The sequence below is a fragment of the Nerophis ophidion genome, linkage group LG05 (assembly GCF_033978795.1).
Source record: "Nerophis ophidion isolate RoL-2023_Sa linkage group LG05, RoL_Noph_v1.0, whole genome shotgun sequence".
Taxonomy (NCBI): Eukaryota; Metazoa; Chordata; class Actinopteri; order Syngnathiformes; family Syngnathidae; genus Nerophis; species Nerophis ophidion.
This window is the reverse complement of record NC_084615.1, coordinates 29,431,793-29,455,215: the sequence shown is the minus strand read 5'-3', so window position 1 is coordinate 29,455,215 and position 23,423 is coordinate 29,431,793. Positions and strand designations below refer to the sequence as shown.

General features: G+C 43.4%; 1 protein-coding gene and 1 long non-coding RNA gene across 3 annotated transcripts in view; one reads left to right on the top strand and one right to left on the bottom strand.

Annotated features, from left to right (window-relative positions):
- LOC133552893 (disheveled-associated activator of morphogenesis 1-like) overlaps positions 1-23,423 on the bottom strand; it is a 116,892-nt gene that overhangs the window by 84,948 nt on the left and 8,521 nt on the right. The gene's annotated exons all lie outside the window — the stretch shown is intronic.
- Positions 6,226-22,807, top strand: LOC133552892 (uncharacterized). Its single transcript, XR_009806787.1, has 3 exons — positions 6,226-6,460; positions 14,033-16,437; positions 22,252-22,807. It is a non-coding gene; the product is annotated as an uncharacterized LOC133552892 (long non-coding RNA).

Sequence of the window (23,423 nt, the reverse complement as noted above, 5' to 3'; positions counted from 1 at the left end):
GTTTGATTTTGGTGGCACCAGTAGAACAAAGTTGTATTATTGGCACAAATATTATGTCTCTAATGGCTATACTGATGTTAAATAGCAGACAATATCAAGAAATGATCTTGGACTGCACTATAAACATGACGCCATTACCAAGAAGCGCTCACGCCAGCAAGTGAAAACTAGGGCAATGTAGATCCTGACCGTCCTTTTACTCCTATTTTCTTTTTTTGTCTCCTCAGAAAACATTTTTTGGTTTCTTTGCTTGTTTTGGAGGTTCTCCCATGATAGCAGTAATTGCCCTGTGTAAGTTGCCGTATTAAATGCTACTACGGACATATAGCGCTCAGAAAAATTGTATTAGAATTGTATCCAATAGGGAATAAATACTTCTGTTTTTAAATGAATACATCGTGTCCTCTTTAAATATCTTCTGGCTCCAGATTAAACGAATACGACGAGAGTTTCAAACGTGATGCATTGAAGAATAGATCATTTTTCCCCACCTCTACCCAGCCCCACTTTTGAACATTTCTAAATTCCTGTATAAAGCCTGGATTTTGGACAAAATACTTCCTATACACTATTGTGAGACCTCTGAGACTTATTTCAAAAACAATAAATAATGAGACCTTTTAAGTCTCATGTTGGTTGTTCTTGTAAATTACCATTTCTGGATGAAATGTCCATAAAGCTGCAATACGTTGTGGGTTTAAATCAATAATGCAAAATTCTGTGATTCCTAACAGACTGAAACAGTTGAACGGATTCGGCTGCAGGTAACAGATTGACAGAGTTGGAAGGTGGAAAGGCTGTGGCTTAACTTGCTGATCCCTGCAGATGTAGGCCAAGTGCAATGCGGCGGGAAATCTGTGGTTAAGGTTTTTTGTTTTTTTCAGTGGACAGATAAGGAAGCAACTGCACAAAACAATACTTGTATTTGCTGTTACTCATCAGAGTAACAGCAATCCGATATGCTCATTACCTGAATTATCACAATGGTGTGTCCCACTTAACAAAAAGTTCCAGATCCAGAGCTCTGAATGAGTCTGAACTGGTTGGTGATCAGCATGGCACCACAGACAAAGTCTAAAGTGGAAAGCCAGCAGGTGTGCACAGCACAGCCATGCTGCTTGGCCGGTCAGCTGATCTGCTTATTTGTAGGTGTCGTAATCTCAACCTGAACGACAAGCAAACCGGGAGAGGATGTTTTGGTATGTTAACAACTAAACTGGATGGACCTGACTTGACTCTGCCCTGTGGCCTCGCATGAAAAACTGTTAGAAGGCAAACAAAGATTTGGACGTGTAATGTACAACCCACACAGACACTGATGACAACCCAGAATAAGGCAACCGGAAGGACAATGTTTACCATCATGCCTGTACAACATATTAGCTGTTGACGCAGCTGCTTAGGTGACTTGTCGGCTGTTTTACCATCACATTTAGGGCTCGAATTTAACCGCGGCAAAAAACAGCAACTGCCGTGACCGCCCTTGCCGCTTGCCGCAATGCCCTAAAAATTGACCACCATCGACGGCAACAACATGCCACGACCGCCCTTGACTTTTTTGGGGGACAATTGTAACGTAATTGTTTCGTCGAATAAATTGATGAAAACACCACAACATGAATTTTTTCTTTCATTTTCAACTGTTTAAGACATCAGTATAAACAACAAGGGCACAGCATTTTTAGAAGCGTGGGTCAAAGGCTTCATCAGGCCGGGACCTTCAGCTCTCACTGGATTGGTTCGTAGCATAGTGTGAAGCGACCGGGATGAAAATCAGCACCTCCAAGTCCGAGTCCATGGTTCCCGCCTGGAAAAGAGTGGTTGGCGAGGAGACCCTGCTCCAAGTGGAGGAGTTCAAGTACAGAGGAGTTTTGTTCACGAGTGAGGGAAGAGTGGATTGGTAGATCGACAGGCGGATCGGTGCGGCGTCTTCAGTAATGCGGGCGCTGTATCAATCCGTTGTGGTGAAGAAGGAGATGAACCGGAAGGCAAAGCTCTCAATTTACCGGTCGATCTACGTTCCCATCCTCACCTATGGTCATGAGCTTTGGGTTATGACCGAAAGGACAAGATCACGGGTACAAGCGGCCGAAATGAGTTTCCTCCGCCAAGTGGCAGGCCTCTCCCTTAGAGATAGGGTGAGAAGCTCTGCCATCCGGTAGGAGCTCAAGTAAAGCTGCTGCTCCTCCACATGGAGAGGAGCCAGATGAGGTGGTTTGGGCATCTGGTCAGGATGCCACCTGAACGCCTCCATAGGGAGGTGCATAGGGCACGTCCAACCCGTAGGAGGCCACGGGGAAGACCCAGAACACATTGAGAAGACTATGTCTCCCGGCTGGCCTGGGAGCGTCTTGGGATTCCCCGGGAAGAGCTGGACGAGGCGGCTGGGGAGAGGGAAGTCTGGGCTTCCCTGCTTAGGTTGCTGCCCCCGTGACCCGACCTCGGATAAGCGGAAGAAGATGGATGGATGAATGGATGGGTCAAAGGTAAACAGACAACGAGAACAGCCGAGTTGTTCCGAGATTTTACAAGAGACACACTAGCTGCATCAAATTTGGTGAATTTAGGTCAGGGAGCTCTCAAAATGCAGAGTAAGGAACGAGTCAAAAAAAGAAAACACGAACAATTACAGGTTGTGTGGAAAAAATGTAGCAAGCTACACAACTTCTTTAGGTAGGTTCATTTCATAGTTTAAATGGAGTGCTAAATTTGTCGATCGTTTGCCTTCAAAACTCAGCAGTTGTAGAGCTGACAATGTTGTTTATGTTTATGTGTTTATGTAAATGTTTATTTTGATTTGTGGTTGTCAAAGACCACGTGTGGAACACGCATTGGTTTGTTTACTTTTTTGCATCAGTCGCTGATGTAAACAATAATGGAATGAAAATTGCATCATGTTTTTATATATATTCTTTTATACACAACTTTACTAAAATTTACAACAAGTTAGGTTATACTAAGTCTATTTCAATGCATCGACATTTGATTAATTGTATATCATATACTTGTGTGTGTGTGTGTAAATATATAATATGTATATTTATTTCAGATAAATGTGTATGAATATATATATATATATATATATATATATATATATATATACACACACACACACACACACACACACATATATATAAATATATATATATTTACATACATACACACATACATGTAAACTAAACTTGCCTAACATGCCGCATACTGCTTCAGAATCAAGTAATCAGCATCTGTAAAAGCATTTTTAACCCTTAAAATTTAATTTAACTGTAATGACAAAACATTTATATTTTCCCACTTAAAAAAATAGTATTTGGAGAATATTCCGCCTGATATATACATATTAATAATCAATGCAAGGCTCTGCTGCTATGCCTACTGCTTCACCTAATAATTACTATAGCATACAAACGCCATTAAAACATGAATAAAAACAAAAGCAATATGTTTGTGCTCACCAAAGATCCTCTATTTCAGGGGAGCACATACATTTTTCCTCCGAGGGCCAAAACAAAATTGTGCCAATAGGACATGGGCCAAAAATAGCGATTTTAAGCACAGAGCAGCACCATGAATGAGGAGTTTAGCTCCAAGACAGCATATTCCAAGAAGTGGAGATTGTCATGTTCAAACTAGTTAGCATGCCATCACTAATTGTGTGAGCTTGAAAGAGGTCAGTATGAATACAGTATGTATTAAGTCTGGCGGTGCCAATTTTGGGACCCGTTCACCACTTTAAGCATCCCTGTTGTATTTGATAAGAGCGCTCTGTTGCCTTTAAGGACCGACTGCAAAACACTTGTCAAAGATCCTCTCTATAACAGAAGCAGGGAAACAGTAAAAAGGGAGATTTTTTTTCTGCATGCTTTAAATGAGAAAAAGTAGCTTCATCTGGTAAACAAATAATTAAAATACAAAAAAAAAAGTCAGTATTCCAAATTTGCGTTTTAACAAAGAATTGCATTAGATTGGGTTAAGAGCTATAACGAATGGCATTATGAAATGTTACTTGTCACAAGTCACAAATGTGCTGGTTTTTGTGTAGCACTGTCATTTTAAGCTGGCATTGTCTTGCTGAAATAAGCAGGGGCATCCATGATAACGCTGCTTGAATGGCAACATATGTTGCTCCAAGACCTGTATGTAGCTTTCAGCATTAATGGTGCCTTTATAGATGTGTAGGTTACCCATGCCTTGGGCACTAAAACACCCCCATACCATCAGAGATGGTGCCTATAAAAATCTGGATAGTTATTTTCCTCTTTGGTACGGAGCACACTCCGTCCACAGTTTCCAAAAACTATTTGAAATGTGGACTTGTCAGACCATAGGACACTTTTCCACTTTGCATCAGTCCATCTTTGATGAGCTCGGGCCCAGCGAAGCCGGCGTCGTTTCTGGGTGTTGTTAATAAATGGCTTTCGCTTTCCATAGTAGAGTTTTAACTCGCACTTACAGATGTAGCGACAAACTGTAGTTACTGACAGTGGTTTTCTGAAGTGTTCCTGAGCCCACGTGGTGATATCCTTTACACCTGGATGTCGCTTTTGATGCAGTACCGCCTAAGGGGTCGAAGGTCACGGGCATTCAATGTTGGTTTTCAGCCTTGCCGCTTACGTGCAGTGATTTCTCCAGATTTTCTGAACCTTTTGACGATATTACAGAGTGTAGATGGTGAAATCCCTAAATTCCTTGCAATAGCTTGTTGAGAAATGTTGTTCTTAAACTGTTTGAAAATTTTCTCACCCTATTTTTGACAAAGTGGTTACCCATGCCGCATCCTTGTTTGTGAATGACTGAGCATTTCATGCAAGCTTCTTTTATACCCAATAATGGCACCCGCCTGTTCCCAATTAGCCTGTTCACCTGTGGGATGTTCCAAATAAGTGTTTTATGAGCATTCCTTGAATTTTTCAGTCTTTTTGCCACTTGTGCCAGCTTTTCTGAAACATGTTGCAAGCATCAAATTCTAATTGAGCTAATATTTGCCAGTTAAGTATCTTGTCTTTGCAGTCTATTCAATTGAATATAGGTTGAACAAGGATTCGCAAATCATTGTATTTCGTTTTTATTTACGATTTACACAACGTGCCAACTTCACTGGTTTTGGGTTTTCTATTAACCAGGATGCCAATTTATAGTTTTAGATCCTACATACAAATTCCTTGCAAGCCCTTTCAACTGCCCAGAAAGGATAATAAGAAAAAGCATGATGTACATTACCAGCATTGATGGCCAACTTAATTGAAGGAAATTATATTCTCAGGGTTAAAAAACAGCCTATGTAGAGAACAAAGGACAAGGACATGTCCTAATTGGAAGCAGAGGATTAGCACTAATTCAGGTGGTCCACTTTCTAAAACAACACTGTCCATTTTGCCATGCTTCAATTCAAAACATAAAAAAGTGAGGAGATGTAGCCTAAACAAAATTCCCTGCTCTGCTTGGCAAAGAACTTGTCAGAACTTGAGAGGGCTTTCCAGAGGGCGGGGCAGGCATTTAGGGGAGCGGGATCAAGCACGTCGCTCTTTGGTGCTGGTCTGCTGCTGGATTTGATATACATCTGCTGTGTTTTTTGAGGTTGGTTACGCACGCTTTGGTTTTTGCGACGGGCCAAGAAACTTGCTGGCGGGACGTCAGTTCCTTGAAAGAGATAAAACTATAGCAACAGGACGTGCAGCATTTTTCCCCCAAACAACATGCGGTGAATGGATGAATGAGTGAGCCAGTCAGTATTGTGTTCGTACTTGAGACTCTCAAAGCATTCAGAAAACACATAATATGAGACATTTAAGCAACTATATCTGAGAGATGGTGTTGACATCTGCCTCCTAACAATTTACTGCCCTCACAATCCTGTCAGTTAATCCTGTTGACTGCCGGAAACATGTGAGAGCAGCGTGCCTTAATTAATTGCAGGGTGCAACGTCAACTTGAAAAAATAAAAACGACAACTCAAATTGACGACCCTCCCTACTCCCTTACGTTAAAAAAAAAAAAAATTATTTTCCGGACTATAGGGTGCACTCGTATATAAGCTGCACCCACTACATTTTAGAAGACATTTTTTTACCCCCATATAGTTAAGCCGCAGATATATATACCTTGTGAAATTAGTTATATAGACAGATTTTGTAAATGTCATCCATCCATTTTCGTTCGGGGTCGCGGGGGTGCTGGAGCCTATCTCAGCTGCTTCGGGCGGAAGGCGGAGTACACCCTGGACAAGTCGCCACCTCATTCGCAGGGCCAACACAGACAGACAGACAACATTCACACTCACATTCACACCCTAAGGCCCTTTTAGTGTTGCCGATCAACTTATCCCCAGGTGCATGTCTTTGAAGGTTTGGAGGAAGATGGAGTACCCGGAGGGAACCCACGCAGTCACAGGGAGGACATGGAAACTCCACACAAAAAGATCCCGAGCCTATGATCGAACCCAGGACCTTCGTATTGTGAGGTATATGCACTAATCTCTGTACCACCGTGCTCCTATTTACCGTATTTTTGTAGGTTGCACCCGTATATAAGCCACACCCACTAAATTTTAGAAGACATTTTTTCCCCCATATATTTACGCTGCAGATATATATACCTTGTAAAAATAGTTATATAGATATTTTTTGTAAGTGTTTATTTGCATATCTTAATTGTTTCCAAATGGCTGATCAAACAAAACAGAAGTCATGGTCATGGTGGACCTACTAGCTGCGGAAGCTAGCTTTCAAATCAGCTAAACAGACTCAATAACTCTACGCCCGAGATTACAATGAGCAGGTTGTGTTATGTAATTTTGGTAGATTTATTGTGAAACTGAAACAATGCAAAAATAATGCCGTTGTATGTTACTAAAACTACCACAGACATTTGTAAAAGTGTTAGCATATTAGTTAATGCTAACCACACAAGTTTCATTACATTACAACATACTTGCCAACCTTTGAGATGGGCGGGGTTGGGGAGGCGGGGTTTGGTGGTAGCGGGAGTGTATATTGTAGCGTCCCTGAAGAGTTAGTGCTGCAAGGGGTTCTGGGTATTTGTTCTGTTGTGTTTATGTTGTGTAACGGTGCGGCTGTTCAACCGCAATGTGTTTGTCATTCTTGTTTGGTGTGGGTTCACAGTGTAGCGCATATTTGTAACAGTGTTAAAGTTTTTTATACGGCCACCCTCAGTACGACCTACCTGTATGGCTGTTGACCAAGTATGCATTTGCATTCACTTGTGTGTGTATAAAAGCCGCATATATTATGTGTCTGTGCCGGCATGCTGTTTGTATGGAGGAAAAGCGGACGTGACGACAGGTTGTAAAAGACGCTAAAGGCAGTGCCTTAAAGACACGCCCCCATTATTGTTGTCCAGGTGCAAATCGGGAGAAATTCGGGAGAATGGTTGCCCCGAGAGATTTTCGTGAGGGTCACTGAAATTCGGGAGTCTCCCGGGAAAATCGATTCGAATTTGAATCACAATGCTCACGTTGTGCGATTCAGAATCAATTCTCATTTTTTTTAAAAACTATTTTTTATTTTTTATTTTTTTTAATCCAACAAAACAATACACAGCAATACCATAACAATGCAATCCAATTCCAAAACCAAACGTGACCCAGCAACACTCAGAACTGCAATAAACAGAGCAATTGAGAGAAGACGGCGTGGCGCAGTGGAAGAGTGGCCATGTGCAAACCGAGGGTCCCTGGTTCAATCCCCACTTAGTACCAACTTCGTCACGTCAGTTGTGTCCTTGAGGAAGACACGTCACTCTTGCTCCTCGTGTGAGGACCCCCACGCTTGTGCACCTGAAGAAAGGTGGATGGGACATTGTCGGGGCGGGGGGGGCTGATGATTACTTTGTGGACAAACACAATATTGTTAAAGTCTAACTCAACTCCACTAAGGAAGTCCACTCTTTAGATAGTCGTTTACTGGCACTAGTTACACACCAAACTGAATTTTAGGCCTTAGTCATTTGGTGATGACCACGGGTCCATTCGCTTTTTTTATTCTCCCATGACAGTCGACGCCCGTCGTGTTAGGCCTCACGTGGCTTAAACTTGATGATTAGACAGTTTAAAACTTCAAGAGGTAGTCACCTGAAATGGTTTTCACTTCACACGTGTGCTTAAAGCTCATCGAGAGAATGCTAAGAGTGTGCAAAGCAGTAATCAGAGAAAAGGGTGGCTATTTAAAAAAAAAAAACAGAATATAAAACATGTTTTCAGTTATTTCACATTTTTTTGTTAAGTACATAACTCCACATGTGTTCATTCAAAGTTTTGATGCTTTCAGTGACAATCTACAATGTAAATAGTAATGAAAATAAAGAACACGCATTGAAATGAGAAAGTGTGTCCAAATGTTTAGCCTCTACTGTATAAGGCCAAAAATACGGTATTTTTTTTACAAAATTCTATCATAATTTACATATACATACACATATATATATATATACACACACACACACACACACACACACACACACACACACACACACACACACACACACACACACACACACACACATATATATATATATATATATACATACACGTATACATACACATATATATATATACATACATATACATATATATATATATAAAATAATATACATTCTTAATAATATACCACATGTAACATCTTACACGTAATATCCCTAATATATGACTGGTACTCTCTGCAGTTGAGTCCCTACAGTTTGAGGATTTCAAACACCACAAACTAAATATTTTGCCCTAATTTCAAAAAATGTAAGGCCTTAAAAAGTAATTATCATCCAAAAAACAACCAGTAACTACAGTACATGTTTGTACAAAATGTTTTTGCTTGTGAGAACAGGCTATTTACTGTGAGGTGCAAACCACGCTGTTATCACCATACAAGTAGTGACCTGAAATGATAAGTACACACAAAATGTCTAGTCAGACGAATGGCTGACATCCAAACCGCCTTTGCCTAAAATGGTAATAAAAGAAGACGCAGTGGGGTTCGCTGATGCACCCAGACTGCACACACTCGTAAAGCATTGTAATTTCAGGTGTGTCCGATTAAGCGGGAATTGGAAATGAATAATTAGCGTGAATCACGTCAGACAGACAAAAGGGAAGGCCTGCAAGGGTTGAAACATGAATCCCCCTTGGACCGTAAATCCCCCTTCCTATGCTTACACGCACGCACGCACGCACGCACGCACGCACGCACGCACGCACGCACGCACGCACACACACACGCACACACACACGCACACACACACGCACACACACACGCACAGGTCAGAACTCACATGCTTTCTTTGTTCAAACCGCTGCATGATCATCTGAGGTTTGGTCATTTGCTTTACTACAACGCAACACCACGACTAAACAAAACCTTTCTTTGTGTTCATGCTTCTCATAATCAAAAAGGCTTAAGGGTGGTAATACACGCACTCAACCAGTACAATGTACAAAACTGTACATTACTCAAAGGTTAACAATGCATTAATACACATACAATCCAGTGTTCCCAATTAGGCCATTAGGAACACACTGTGCTGCAGTGTAGATCTCATCTGCCATTGCAGGCCACTGAAAAGTAGCGCAGCAAGTTCAGATCAGCCCTAAAATTAATTTCATGGGTCACCCAGTTCTCGTTCTAGTTCTAGAGCGCCGAAAAGGCTTGCTTCTCCGAAAAGGGAGACAACGCTGAAGAAATGCCCGCAAAGGGAAAAGGTGAATAAATGTTGGAGAGGTAGGCGTGAATGTTAAAGGTTAGCCTAATGTCATGATACGGACCATAACTTCAGCAAATGTCCTGAGAGTTGCACATTTACAGTGATGTCTAAGCAGAAACGTGGGATGATGACCATCAATTCAGAAAGGGGGGCGGCAAACATGTACAAACCCCAAAACCAGTGAAGGTCACTACCTGTATGGTAATAACAGCGTGGTGTGCACCTCACAGTAAAAAACCTGTTCTCACAAGCAAAAACATTTTGTACAAAAATGTACTGTAGTTACTGTGAAAGTATATGGTTGTTTTTTTGGATGATAATTACTTTTTAAGGCCTTAGATTTTTTGAAATTAGGGCAAAATATTTAGTTTGTGGTGTTTGAAATCCTCATACTGTAGGGACTCAACTGCAGAGAGTACCAGTCGTATAATAGGGATATTAAGTGTAAGATGTACAAATTAATAAAAATGTTACATGTGGTATATTATTAAGAATGTATATTATTTTTTATATATATATATATATATATATATATATATATATATGTATGTATGTATGTATATATATATATGTATGTATATATATGTATGTATATATGTGTATGTATACGTGTATGTATATATATATATATATATGTATGTATGTTTGTGTGTGTATATGTGTGTGTGTGTGTGTATATATATATATACATATATATATATATATATATATATATATATATATATATATGTGTATGTATATGTAAATTATGATAAAATTTTGTTAAAAAAATACCGTATTTTTGGCCTTATACAGTAGAGGCTAAACGTTTGGACACACTTTCTCATTTCAATGCGTGTTCTTTATTTTCATGAAATAAAAACAAAATACAATGATTTGCAAATCCTTGTCAACCTCTATTCAATTGAGAACACTGCAGAGACAAAAAAAATGTTTTTTGCAAATATTAGCTCATTTGGAATTTAATGTGGCAAAAAAGACTGAGAAAGTTGAGGAATGCTCATAAAAATCCTACAGGTGAACGGGCTAATTGGGAACAGGTGGGTGCCATGGTTGGATATAAAAGCAGGTTTCATGAAATGCTCAGTCATTCACAAACAAGGATGGGGTGAGGGTCACCACTTTGTGAACAAATGCCTGAGCAAATTGTTTAAGAACAACATTTATTAACCAGCTATTGGCAAGGTATTTAGGGATTTCACCATCTACGGTCCGTAATAACATCGAAAGGTTCAGAGAATCTGGAGAAATCACTGCACGTAAGCAGCAAGGCTGAAAACCAACATTGAATGCCTGTGACCTTTGATCCCTCAGGCGGTACTGCATCAAAAACTGACATCAGTGTGTAAAGGATATCACCACATGGGCTCAGGAACACTTCAGGAAACCACTGTCAGTAACTACAGTTTGTCGCTACATCTGTACTTGCAAGTTAAAACTCTACTATGCAAAGCGAAAGCCATATATCAACAACACCCAGACACACTGCCGGCTTCGCTGGGCCTTAGCTCATCTAAGATGGACTGATGCAAAGTGGAAAAGGGTTCTGTGGTCTGACGAGTCCACATTTCAAATTCTTTTTGGAAACTGTGTAAGTCGTGTGCTCCGACTCAAAGAGGAAAAGAACCATCCGGATTGTTATTGGCGCAAAGTTCAAAAGCTAGTATTTGTGATGGTTTAGGGGTGTATTAGTGCCCAAGGCATCAGTAACTTACACATCTGTGAAGGCATCATTAATATTGAAAGGTACATACAGGTTTTGGAGCAACATATGTTGCCATCAAAGCAACGTAATCATGGACGCCCCTGCTTATTTCAGCAAGACAATGACAAGCCACGTGTTACAACAGCATGGTTTCATAGTAAAGGAGTGCAGGTACTAGACTGGCCTGCCTGTAGTCCAGATGTTATGAAGCCTAAAATACCACAACGGAGAACCCAGGCTGTTGAACAACTTAAGCTGTAAATCAAGCAAGAATTGGAAAGAATTCCACCTGAAAAGCTTCAAAAATTGGTATTCTCAGTTCCCAAACATTTACTGAGTGTTGTTACAAGGAAAGGTCATGTAACACAGTGGTACAAATCTTTGCAGTCTATTCAATTGAATATAAGTTGAAAAGGATTTGAAAATCATTGTATTCTGTTTTGGTTTTGGGTTTTGTAAATGTGTTTGTCCTGTCTGCTCAGTACAATGTGGCAAAAGTTGTACTTGTTGTTACACTCCTATGAATGTTAACTGGGGGCGTGAAGTGGATCCCCGTAAATCAACTAAGTGAACTTGAATCAAATTACTTTGGGTAAAAATTGGTAAAGGTTTAATAATTGCAATGTTTTTCATGTTTTAAATGGCTGTGGTAACGCAATCCTAGGGGTTCTGATGTGCATTTTATGGCTAATGGGACCAGGAATTTTTTTTTTGAAAGACTCTCCACGAAAGCTCCATAACTCACCAGACGACAGCCTGTTCATTAAAGAAGTGCCATAAGTGAGTGTCCGAACGACGTTGCCCTCTGACCCTCAAACAATGAGCAGGGTCAAGAGGCATGGTGGCTGGCGATCTTTTTGGAGCTGGGATAATCGTGTGCAATCGCTGGGTGAGTGTCTCATGAAAAACATTTGATTTTCTTATCATTTTAGGGCACAGGAGTCAAGCTCAAGAACTGGGGGCCACATCATTTTATATGGCTTGTGAAAGCCTAGAATTAATACATGTCAATAAGGGACTTTACAGCATCTTTTTTGCTGAATGTGCTCATTCTTTCCATCCATTTTCTACCGCTTGTCCCTTTTGAGGTCGTGGGGGGGCTGAAGTCAATCCCAGCTGCACTCGGGCAGAAGGCAGGGTACACAAGTCGGCGCCTCATCGCAGGGCCAACACAGGTAGACACTAGGGCCAGTTTAGTGTTGCCAATCAACCTAACCTAACCTAACCTAACCTAACATAACCCAGGTGCATATCTTTGGAAGTGGGAAAAGCCAGAGAGAACCCACGCAGCCACGGGGAGAACATGCAAAACCCTGAGCTTGGCTATTGAACCCAGGACCTTCTCCCTGAGACCCACTTTTCCACTGTGTTTCCCTTGTTCTTTTAATTTTGACAAAAAAAATACATGTATTGCATGCAGTTGCAAATCTTTAAAATGTTAATATTATAAGATAATGCCAAAAATCTACAATCATACAATCCAAACATGTTTTTGTTCAAATAAAAATTAATACATGAATATCTGCTTGACCTCAAGCGAGTTATCCCTCAAATTGTACAATGTAAAAATGACAATACATTTTAAGGTAAAACCTGACAGCTCAGTAACCAGAATTTGACTCTTTAAACAGTGGTACCTTTTTTCCATTTTTCAGTAATTTGCTGTAGGAAACACTGCATATTTTAAAACCCGGTAAAATTCTAGTGACTGAACGGCAAGTTTTTAACCACAAAATCTACACATCCTTTTTACAGTGTTCGTAAGAAAAAAAAAGAAAAATAAATTGAGTAGGCAGTTATGTAATATAGTGAGGCGAATACATTTCTATTCATATATTGTTCAGTGGTACAAGTGGCCCTCTAAAGGCAGCCTAAGGTGTGATGTGACCCTGAATGAACACGGGTTTGACACCCCAGTTCTAGGGGAGTTTGTGAAGTGAAGTGAATTATATTTATATAGTGCTTTTACTCTAGCGACTCAAAGCGCTTTACATAGTGAAACCCAATATCTAAGACACATTTAAACCAGTGTGGGTGGCACTGGGAGCAGGTGGGTAAAATGTCTTGCCCAAGGACACAACGGCAGTGACTAGCATGGCGGAAGCGGGGATCGAACCTGCAACCCTCAAGTTGCTGGCACGGCCGCTCTACCAACCGAGCTATACCACCTTGTGATAACACTTCAGCATGGGGAACATATTCACCATTAATTAGTTGCTTATTAACATGCAAATTAGTAACATATTGGCTCTTAATTAGTCATTATTATCCATCCATCCATTTTCTACTGCTGATTCCCTTTGGGGTCGCGGGGGGCACTGGTGCCTATTTCAGCTATAATAGGGCAGAAGGTGGGGTACACCCTGGACAAGTCACCACTTCATCGCAGTATTAAGTACTTATTAATGCCTTATTCTGCATGGTCTTAATATACAACAACTCAAACCCTAACCCTGCGATGAGGTGGCGAAAGGTACAAGCGGTAGGAAATGGATGAATGGCTCTTAATTAGTCATTATTTGTCACGGCGCAGACTCGAACCCTTGTTTCTCCTGCAACTGAGTGTCACAATTCTTCCTCTGCCTGCTCACCCGGACACACCCCTACTCGCCCACGCAGCAAGAAGGCTGCAGGCAATCACGCATCAGCGCACCTGGTCCTGACGAGAGGGAGTGGCATAAAAAGCCAGAGAAGCCAGGACACCTTCAACAGAACCTAGCCGATCTTCCCTGAGTAAGCAATCACGTCTGGCACCCCTCCCTCGTTCCTTGCTCGCCTTCTTTGTTCCTGTCTTGATGTGCTTTGTGTCTTCCATGATCGTGTTTTGCCTCACAACCTCCTCCCGGATCTTTGCTTGCCTTCCCTGATCCTCGACCACTGCTTGGACCCGGACATAGTTGCCTTTCTCCAGCCCCCGACTGTTTGCCTCCCTACTGACTGCCTCTTTGCCTTCCCCCTTGGGTTCGATGAAAGATACATTCAACATGCACCGACAACATCCTCTGGTAAATCCCACATTGTTAATTCTACGCATCGTCCGCATTCACTCACTAGTGGTAGCATACACACTCCACACATTCATCAAAGGTTTGAATAAACCTTCTAAACCGAAGTTCTGCTTTGGTGTCGCCTCTTTCCCTTTGCCTAGTACACATCATTATTAAATACTTATTAATGCCATATTCTGCATGGGCTTATTACACAACAACCCTAACCATAACCCTCTAACCTTAACCCTAACCAAATAACTCTTAATTAAGTCTTTGTTACTTAGAATGTGTTCCCCATACTAAAGTGTTACCAAATTTGTTGATGGGGTCCTAGAATAGCCAGCAATGACTGATGTCCAGCAAGTCCATAGCAAGCTACAGGCAAAAAAGGCTGAGCCGTTCACATCTGATGACAAGCTTTCGACATTAACAATTGCAACAATGAGCAGAATGTGACTTTGCCTCTTGGGTGTGACCAACAATGCCTGCCAAACCCCAGCTGTTCCAACAAACGGTGACAAGTGCAAAGCAAGAGGCCGGATTGGGGGCAGGGTGTGGCATGGCGGTGTGGGGGATCATGGGGGTGGGATGCCATGGTGACGGACCCTGCTTCGGATGCTCAATGAAGCCATTGTTTGGCCCAAGTGAAGCATATCGCACAATGACAGGCACATTCTGACCCAAAACAAGCCTATTGTCAGGCCAAGTGTTTGCCTCCGGCGTCCATCAGAAGTAGGCATGAGTGGACCAACACAGAGAAGGAAGAAGTTGCTAGCATGAAGCTTCGCCCCCAGTGCATTAACACCAGCAAGAGAGCGTGCTGACATAAGGCAATGGCAGGGGGGCTCAGCTGCACTAAGGCAGCTAAATGACATCCGCCGTTGAAAAAATAATTAGACCTTGCTGCTGCTCATGCTGCTGCTGGCGCTTTCATTTAGTCTTCCCAAGTGTTGCCCTTCATGGAAGCCAGTCCTTCTCAAATGGTGGGACAGGCCCCCCTGGGGGGCGCTGTGTGGTGCGTGTGATTCCTTTTTTGCCGTACCAGAATATGATGATGAAGCGTGTTTAGCCACTGTAACCACAGAGGGAGACGAGGAAAGGCCGGTGATTTGTTTCTTTTAATGTTAATAAGCTTACAATGTTATGCAGAGGTATAATTATGACAACATTATAGACAAACTAGATGAGGCAATTCCCAAAGGAATTGCATGTGAATGCTCCAACGCTGAAGTTGAACTAAAATCCTGGATTTTTTTAAATAATTGTTGAAGTTGTCAGGGCGCGTGCACAATCCCGCAGGCTCTGCCGGCACCTCCGCTGGAAGTGCGCCGGGACACACCCCTGCTTGCTCTGCAAGTATCGCAGCCACGCGTCTGCAGGCAATCGTCAATCAGTGCACCTGGGCTTGATGAGGGCAGGCAGCATAAAGACCAGCGGACCAGAAGATCCAGTGCCGGAACCTAGTTCACTCTTGCAGTAAGCATCCCGTCTCTGGCTCAGTGGCCTTGTGGTTAGAGTGTCCGCCCTGAGATCGGTAGGTCGTGAGATCAAATCCCGGCTGAGTCATACCAAAGACTATAAAAATGGGACCCATTACCTCTCTGCATTAAGGGTTGGAATTGGGGGTTAAATCACCATAAAATTATTCCCGGGCGTGGCACCGCTGCTGCCCACTGCTCCCCTCACCTCCCAGGGGGTGATCAAGGGTGATGGGTTGAATGCAGAGACTAATTTTGGCACGTCTAGAATGTGTGTGACAATCATTGGTACTTTAACTTTAACTTCCCTCCCGCGTACTTGCTCTCTCTCTGTGCCCTCCCTGTTCCCGTGTCGTATGTCCTTTGAGTTTGCAGTAGTGTTTCCCGTAATCGAGCTTTGTGCCTCGACTTCCCTCTGGATTCCGGACTGCCTGCCTTGATCCTCGACCCCTGCTTGGACACGGACCTTGTTGCTTCTCTCCTGTTGCCTGCCCATGGACTGCCTTCTCGCCTTGCCCCTTTGGGTTCTTCCAACGCGAACATACAACAAACTCTGGTAATATTTACATGGTTAATTCTACACATCGTCTTGCACCACACACTTAGAGTAGCATACACATCCCGCCAATTCTTCAGTGTCAATAAACCTATTAAATTGATTCCCGCCGTTGTGTCGTCTCCTTCCGTACGTAACAGAAGTAGAGCACACAATTCCAAAACAGGCTCAATATTTTGAAGTTGGAATAGTTTGAATCAGATGAAAAATGTGGGAAATGTGGAACTTTGAAAACTGTTCAATGTTTAAATTTCCAGGATGGAAAATGTGGGAAATGTGGAACTTTGAAGACTGTTCAATGTTTAAATTTCCAGGATGGTGGAATGTGTTGAAGCTGGAATGGTTTGAATCGGTTGAAAAATGTGGAAATGATGGATGTTTAAAGAATGTTCCATTGATTTGAATGGGAATTTCCCAAAAATTGGGAATTTCGGGAAAAGCAGGATTTTTTTCAAAAATGGTAAAATAAAACTTGAATGGTCTGAAGGAGTTGAAATTGATAGTGTTGGAATTTTTCAAATTGGTCGAGAAATGTTGAAGTAGTAACATGTTGAATTGAGAAATGGTATTAGAGAAATCCAGGATTTCCGGGAAAACCTGTCCTGATTAAGAGTAATGTTTTGACAGTGAAACGGTTGAAATGCATTGAAAAATGTGAAAGGAGTAGTCGTTAGAAAAAAGGGTGGAAATAGGGCTTTGGAAAACCAGTTATGGAAAATACTGGAATTTTTTTAAACCCGGAAAAAGGGAAGTTTAAATTTCCAGGATGGTGAAATGTGTTAAAAGTGGAATGGTTTGAATCAATTGAAAAATGTGGAAATGATGGAAGTGTGAGGAATGTTCCATTGATTTCCAAACAATTTGGGAATTTCGGGAAAAGCAGAATTTCTTTTGGAAAATGTTAAAAAAAAAAAAAAAAAAATTAATGGTCTGAAGGAGTGGGAATGGTTGGTGTTGGAATGTTTCAAATTGGTCGAGATATGTCGAAGTAGTAACGTGTTGAATTGAGAAATGGTATTACAGAAATCCAGGAATTTCGGGAAAACCGGCAGTTTTTCCAGTTCAAAAAACTGCCGTCACGTCACTGGGGGGGGGAAAGCCTGAGCTAGTGCGCGAAGTCGAGAAATTCCGGCTGGATATAGTCGGACTCACTTCGACGCACAGCAAGGGCTCTGGAACCACTTCTCTCGAGAGGGATTGGACCCTCTTCCACTCTGGCGTTGCCGGCAGTGAGAGGCGACGGGCTGGGGTGGCAATTCTTGTTTCCCCCCGGCTCAAAGCCTGTACGTTGGAGTTCAACCCGGTGGACGAAAGGGTAGCCTCCCTCCGCCTTCGGGTGGGGGGACGGGTCCTGACGGTTGTTTGTGCTTATGCACCAAACAGCAGTTCAGAGTACCCACCCTTTTTGGGTACACTCGAGGGAGTACTGGAAAGTGCTCCCCCGGGTGATTCCCTTGTCCTACTGGGAGACTTCAACGCTCACGTTGGCAACGACAGTGAAACCTGGAGAGGCGTGATTGGGAAGAATGGCCGCCCGGATCTGAACCCGAATGGTGTTTTGTTATTGGACTTTTGTGCTCGTCACAGTTTGTCCATAACAAACACCATGTTCAAACATAAGGGTGTCCATATGTGCACTTGGCACCAGGACACCCTAGGCCGCAGTTCCATGATCGACTTTGTAGTTGTGTCATCGGATTTGCGGCCTCATGTTATGGACACTCGGGTGAAGAGAGGGGCGGAGCTTTCTACCGATCACCACCTGGTGGTGAGTTGGCTGCGATGGTGGGGGAGGATGCCGGACAGACCTGGGAGGCCCAAACGCATTGTGAGGGTCTGCTGGGAACGTCTGGCAGAGTCTCCTGTCAGACAAAGTTTCAATTCCCATCTCCGGAAGAACTTTGAACATGTCACGAGGGAGGTGCTGGACATTGAGTCTGAGTGGACCATGTTCCGCACCTCTATTGTCGAGGCGGCAGATCGGAGCTGTGGCCGCAAGGTAGTTGGTGCCTGTCGGGGCGGCAATCCTAAAACCCCTTGGTGGACACCAGCGGTGAGGGATGCCGTCAAGCTGAAGAAGGAGACCTATCGGGTCCTTTTGGCTCATAGGACTCCGGAGGCAGTGGACAGGTACCGACAGGCCAAGCGGTGTGCAGCTTCAGCGGTCGCGGAGGCAAAAACTCGGACATGGGAAGAGTTCGGGGAAGCCATGGAAAACGACTTCCGGACGGCTTCGAAGCGATTCTGGACCACCGTCCGCCGCCTCAGGAAGGGGAAGCAGTGCACTATCAACACCGTGTATGGTGCGGATGGTGTTCTGCTGACCTCGACTGCGGATGTTGTGGATAGGTGGAAGGAATACTTCGAAGACCTCCTCAATCCCACCAACACGTCTTCCTATGAGGAAGCAGTGCCTGTGGAATCTGTGGTGGACTCTCCTATTTCTGGGGCTGAGGTCGCTGAGGTAGTTAAAAAGCTCCTCGGTGGCAAGGCCCCAGGGGTGGACGAGACCCGCCCGGAGTTCCTTAAGGCTCTGGATGCTGTGGGGCTGTCTTGGTTGACAAGACTTTGCAGCATCGCGTGGACATCGGGGGCAGTACCTCTGGATTGGCAGACCGGGGTGGTGGTTCCTCTCTTTAAGAAGGGGGACCGGAGGGTGTGTTCCAACTATCGTGGGATCACACTCCTCAGCCTTCCCGGTAAGGTTTATTCAGGTGTACTGGAGAGGAGGCTACGTCGGATAGTCGAACCTCGGATTCAGGAGGAACAGTGTGGTTTTCGTCCTGGTCGTGGAACTATGGACCAGCTCTATACTCTCGGCAGGGTTCTTGAGGGTGCATGGGAGTTTGCCCAACCAGTCTACATGTGCTTTGTGAACTTGGAGAAGGCATTCGACCGTGTCCCTCGGGAAGTCCTGTGGGGAGTGCTCAGAGAGTATGGGGTATCGAACTGTCTTATTGTGGCGGTCCGTTCCCTGTATGATCAGTGCCGGAGCTTGGTCCGCATTGCCGGCAGTAAGTCGAACACATTTCCAGTGAGGGTTGGACTCCGCCAAGGCTGTCCTTTGTCACCGATTCTGTTCATAACTTTTATGGACAGAATTTCTAGGTGCAGTCAAGGCGTTGAGAGGTTCCGGTTTGGTAACCGCAGGATTAGGTCTCTGCTTTTTGCAGATGATGTAGTCCTGATGGCTTCATCTGACCAGGATCTTCAGCTCTCGCTGGATCGGTTCGCAGCCGAGTGTGAAACGACCGGAATGAGAATCAGCACCTCCAAGTCCGAGTCCATGGTTCTCGCCCGGAAAAGGGTGGAGTGCCATCTCCGGGTTGGGGAGGAGACCCTGCCCCAAGTGGAGGAGTTCAAGTACCTAGGAGTCTTGTTCACGAGTGAGGGAAGAGTGGATCGTGAGATCGACAGGCGGATCGGTGCGGCGTCTTCAGTAATGTGGACGTTGTACCGGTCCGTTGTGGTGAAGAAGGAGCTGAGCCGGAAGGCAAAGCTCTCAATTTACCGGTCGATCTACATTCCCATCCTCACCTATGGTCATGAGCTTTGGGTCATGACCGAAAGGATAAGATCACGGGTACAAGCGGCCGAAATGAGTTTCCTCCGCCGTGTGGCGGGGCTCTCCCTTAGAGATAGGGTGAGAAGCTCTGCCATCCGGGAAGAACTCAAAGTAAAGCCGCTGCTCCTTCACATCGAGAGGAGCCAGATGAGGTGGTTCGGGCATCTGGTCAGGATGCCACCCGAACGCCTCCCTAGGGAGGTGTTTAGGGCACGTCCAACCGGTAGGAGGCCACGGGGAAGACCCAGGACACGTTGGGAAGACTATGTCTCCCGGCTGGCCTGGGAACGCCTCAAGATCCCCCGGGAAGAGCTAGACGAAGTGGCTGGGGAGACGGAAGTCTGGGTTTCCCTGCTTAGGCTGTTGCCCCCGCGACCCGACCTCGGATAAGCGGAAGATGATGGATGAAAAAACGATTTTGTTTTTTGTCCTGATTAAGAGGAATGTTTTGACTGTGAAACGGTTTATATGCATTGAAAAATGTGGAAGGAATAATCGCTAGAAAAGAGGGTGGAAATAGGGCTTTGGAAAACCAGGAATTCCGGAAAATCCTGGAATTTTTGGGAACTTGGAAAAAAAGGTAGTTTAAATTCCCAGGATGGTGGAATGTAAGGCTGCAACAACTAATCGATTAAATCGCTTATAAAAAATAGTTGGCGATTAATTTAGTCATCGATTCGTTGGGCAGCGCTGAGGCTTTGTCTCATGTGGTGGCAGTGAGCCAGCCAATGATGTGTCATGTGCAGCTCACGTGACCACACAGTCACATTTGCTTGGAAACATTCGAAAAATGGCGGAGGGAAACAGTGTGGATGGTTCAGTGGAGAAACATCTCGAGGTTATTGCTTCGATGGAGAAAAGTGTAATACCCAAGTCTTCAAATGTGTCAGAACACTTTACTTTAAACACTGCAAAGACGTCATTTCCTGCAAAACGAGCAGCATGGACCTCGCGTACGTGGAACGAAGGACAACATTGTTTCAGCAGCTGAAGAGGAGCCATGGATGAAGGGAAGAACTCAGAGTACATAACTTTTTTAAGTCCATAGTCCGAGTATATTGATCCGTTGTGTCCGTCTTTGTGTGTTCTTAATCTTTTGTTAACGAGGACATTTTTTTAAGGCAGCACTGCACCAACTGTCGTGTAATAACTTTCAGAGTGTTGGGAACTTTTTGGATAGTTCGACGTCTTCATTTTCTGTGTTGTTTTGAGTCGCAACAGGCATTCATTAATCAATCAATCAATCAATGTTTACTTATATAGCCCTAAATCACTAGTGTCTCAAAGGGCTGCACAAACCACAACACAAACCACTACCACATCCTCGGTAGGCACGCATAAGGGCAAGGAAAACTCACACCCAGTGGGACGTCGGTGACAATGATGACCCAGTGGGACGTCGGTGACAATGATGACTATGAGAACCTTGGAGAAGACGAAAGCAATGGATGTCGAGCGGGTCTAACATGATACTGTGAAAGTTAAATCCATATTGGATCCAACACAGTCGCGAGAGTCCAGTCCAAAGTGGATCCAACACAGCAGCGAGAGTCCCGTTCACAGCGTAGCCAGCAGGAAACCATCCCAAGCGGAGGCGGATCAGCAGCGCAGAGATGTCCCCAGCCGATACACAGACAAGCAGTACATGGCCACCGGATCGGACCGGACCCCCTCCACAAGGGAGAGTGGGACAAACGGCAGATCAACTGGTCTAAAAAGGGAGTCTAAGTTCAGCTTTTTTGTGAGTAACGTTAAAGTTTTGTCTTTGTTGCAACGCGGGGCTGACAATGTGTCTCCGGCACAGTTGACTCCGTTTTCAGAGAGAAAACGCACGTATAAACGTAACAGACAGAAATATCTCAGGTTGGTTTCATAATGGATCAATGTGGCCGGGCCCAATAAAGCTATATAAATCTATTTAGACTTGAGTGACGCTTTAGTATAACTAAACGTTATGAAGGTGCTAAAATATTTCAAGCTATGATTCAGAGGTAGCCTAAAATGAATCCTTTATTATTCAGAACAGAAACGTGTACTATAGCTGATCCAGTTTTGATCTGATGAGTTACATTTGTGTGTTATTATTGGTGTATTCTGCAACTCTAATGTCTATTTATTTAATTTAGCTGTTTTTTTTAATGTGGTGGCGTATTTGTCAGAAATGATTAAAGAAATCAACTGGGCGTGTATTGAGTTACATGTAAATGATGCTACGATGTACGTTCATAATATGGTTTCTCTCATTTCAGAAAGAAACAAGGCAGCATTAGAGACTTGGTACAAAGGAAGGTGTGCACACCACAGCAAGCTGCTGCACTGACTGATGCTACCCGAATATGTTGGTAACTGACATGAGGCCACTATCAATGGTGAAGGATGAAGGTTTTAGACAAATGATTCACGTCCTCAACCCTGGTTACACTCTTCCCTCGAGGAACCATTTTACCAAACTGAGGGAGAGGAAGTACAAGCGGACATTCCATGCTGTGTAGACTGACATAAAAGCCACCCAGAGCAAACTTGCTCTCACTACTGATGTGTGGACAAGTGTTGCCTACTTTGGCAATACATGCCACTACATTGGAGACGAATGGAACATGAAGTCAATCTGCCTTACCACCATGCCACTAGAGGAAAGACATTCAGCATCCAACATTGCAGAATGGTTGGAATAGGTAGTAGCCAGGTTTGAAATTACCCTAAGCAAAATTATTGCTATTGTGCAGGACAATGGTGCACTTTATATTAAAAAAAATACATTTTTTGTAACACTTGCCTTGTTTTATTTGGCAAGTCGAAAGGACATGGTGCCAGTATGCTGTTTTTTTTTAAAATAAAGTATTGAAAAGGATAGAAATTTAGTTTGTCTCTTTTATCCGATTATTCATCGATTAATCGAAGTAATAATCGACAGATTGATTGATTATCAAATTAATTGTTAGTTGCGGCCCTGGTGGAATGTGTTGAAGGTGAAATGGTTTGAATTGGTTGAAAAATGTGGAAATGCTGGAAGTTTCAATAGGAAAAATGTCCTGGAAAACCTGGAATTCTAGGAAATCTGGGAATTTGTCGAGGGAAAGCTCTCGATTCCCGAATAGACTGAACAGTTTGAGGTTGGAACGGTTTGAGTTGTTTGAAAAATGTGGACGGTATAGCGCGCCAAAATGTGGAAGAAGAAGAGGAGGAGAAGGAAAAGGAGAAGGACAAGGAAAAGGAGAAGCAGTAGTTTAATAAATAGATGAATTTTGGTGGAGAAAACAATATGTGTGAATGCTTTGGAGCAATTCACAGAAATATACTATTTATAGTCACAGTGGAGAGTATAGGGGTGCAACATATTATATTCTTCCAACTACCAAGGGGGCGTAAAAGAAAATAACTAAGAAGCAGTGATTAAGCCAACCATGAAGGTCCATCAGCA